Raw genomic sequence first — 2,500 nt, 5'->3', positions numbered from 1 at the left:
GAAAAGGAGAGGAGAGAGGGGGAGAGAGAGAAGAGAGGGGAGAGAGAGGAGAAGAGAGAGGGAGAGGAGAGAGAGAAGAGAGAGAGAGGAGACGAGAGGAGAGGGGAGAGAGAGAGAGAGAGGAGAGAGAGGAGAGAGAGAGAGAGAGGGGAGAGCGAGAGGGGGAAAAGAGAGAGAGAGAGGAGAGGAGAGAGAGAGGAGGGGAGAGAGGGGGAGGGGAGAAAAAGAAGAGGAGAGAGAGGAGAGAGAGAAAGAGAGAGAGAGGGAGAGAGGGGGAGAGGGGAGAGGGGGAAAGAGAGGGGGGAGAGGAGAAGAGAGAGAGAAGGGGAGAACGGGGAGAGAGAGAGAAAGAGAGAGAGAGAGAGAGAGAGAAGAGAGAGAAAAGAGAAAAGAGGAAGAGGAGAGAGAGAGAGAAGAGAGAGAGAGGGGAGGAGAGAGATGAGAGAGAGAGAGAGAGAGAAACGAAAGAGAGAGAGAGAGAGAAGAGAGAGAAAAGAGAAAAAAAGAGGAAGAAAAAGAAAAAGAACAAGAATGAAAGAAAAATAAAAATAAAAGAGAAGAAATGGAGTATCAAGACGAAGAAAGACAGAAAGAAGAAAGAAAGAAGAGAGAGAGAGAGGGGAGAAGAGGGGAGAGAGAGAAAAGGAGAGAAGAGAGAGAGAGAGAGAGGGGAGAGAGAGAGGGGAGGAGAGAGAGGAAAGAGAGAGAGGGGGGGGCGATGGAGGGGGTTATCAATGTTCTTTATAACTTTTTTTTTTTTTTATAACTTGTCCATCAAGGGAAAAACCTTCATTCCAGATTACTAAAACACTGGACAAGCTGACGGTTGGATTTTTCCTTTCTTTCTTTCTTTTAGGCAAAAAATTTATTTCCAAAATACTTAATGATTTCTTTCATTTGCGACACAAAAGCAAACATTTGAATCCATAAAACTTCCAAAAAAGAGAACGTAGTCGCCTCAAGTGACTGTGACATCAAAAACCACAATGCCTGGAGACAAAAGACCAAGACAGAGCAGTTAGTCCCACTTTATTGATCAAATGTCATTTTTTCTTCTTTTTCTTATTCCCATACTTGATCTCATTATCATTACCATCATATTCCTTTTATCTTTTACATAAGGCTGTTAGCTTTATTAAATAGTATGGAGTTCAAAACTTATTCTGTATCACTTGACTGGGTGTAAACTGTTTAAGTAATATGCTTAGAAGTAGAAATTCTTCTCTTTTCTCTATTGTTTTTAATGACATTATATATTTTCCTTTTCTCTTCTTTATTCAATGGAAATATATGTCAATTATTTCCTTATTCTTCTATTGGATAAATTGCATTTTACGCTAAAGAGGCTTTCATCTTCCATGTTCCCATGCTTGTGACATTTCTCGTCATGGCAGTGTTAATAGCATATGCCACAACTAACACAGTAGCGTGTCATGAGCATAAAGAGGAGGAGGAGAGGGAGAGACAGATAGGAGGCAGGGAAGGAGGGAAATTGGGAGGGGAAGCAAGGGAAGGAGGGAAGGAAAAAAAAAAAAAAAAGGGGGAATGAAAGAGGGAGGTACGGTAGCAGAAAAGAGGAGAATGAGATGGACAGAGGAAGAGAGAGAGGTACGGTGGGGGAAGGAACATAACATTAGAGAAGGATAAAAGGGAGGGTGGTAGGGGAAAGGAGAAAGGGGGAAAATCAGGAATAGAGTAATGACTGACAGGGAAGGAAGAGATGACAGAAAAATAGAAAGCCAAAGAATCAGACAGAAGTCACCAGATGCTCTTTTTGCTTAAAAATAATAATATTAAAATAACTAAATTAATAAAACTACTACTGCATTACAAGAAATGCCATCAATCAGGATACGGTAAACAGATATCCCAACCCTTCGGCATGCTACTTTACTGAATAATTACTGCGATAAAGCGACTGTAATTATCTCGATTTGTCTTCCTCAATTACAAATGACATGACCTTACTATATATATATATATATAAAAATATTTTATTATATATTTATAAAATATATATATATATTATATATATATATATATTATAATATACATATACATATACATATACATATTTCATATACATATACATATACATAACATATCATATACATATAAAATACATATACATATACATATACATATATATATATATATATATATATATATATATATATATATATAAATATATATATTATATAAAATATTATAATATATATATATATAAAATTATATAATATATTATTATATAAATAAAATATTAAAATATATATATAATAATATAAAATTTTATATATATATATATAAATAAAAATTTTTTAATAATATAATTATAATATATATATAATAAAATTTATATATATTAAATATAAAATAAATATAAAAAAATATATATATTTTTTTATTAAAAAAATTATATTATATATATATATATATATATATAGATTACAGTAAACCTTTTTAAAAATTAAAAGATGTTAAAATTTGCAATCTTGTAACA

At 33.5% G+C, this 2,500-nt stretch overlaps 1 protein-coding gene across 2 annotated transcripts in view; it reads right to left on the bottom strand.

Annotated features, from left to right (window-relative positions):
* LOC119574279 overlaps window positions 1-2,500 on the bottom strand; it is a 25,819-nt gene that overhangs the window by 12,166 nt on the left and 11,153 nt on the right. The gene's annotated exons all lie outside the window — the stretch shown is intronic.

This window comes from Penaeus monodon, chromosome 6 (genome assembly GCF_015228065.2).
Source record: "Penaeus monodon isolate SGIC_2016 chromosome 6, NSTDA_Pmon_1, whole genome shotgun sequence".
In the NCBI taxonomy this organism is placed as follows: Eukaryota; Metazoa; Arthropoda; class Malacostraca; order Decapoda; family Penaeidae; genus Penaeus; species Penaeus monodon.
The sequence above is the reverse complement of the archived record's forward strand: the minus strand, read 5'-3'. Positions and strand labels throughout refer to the sequence as shown.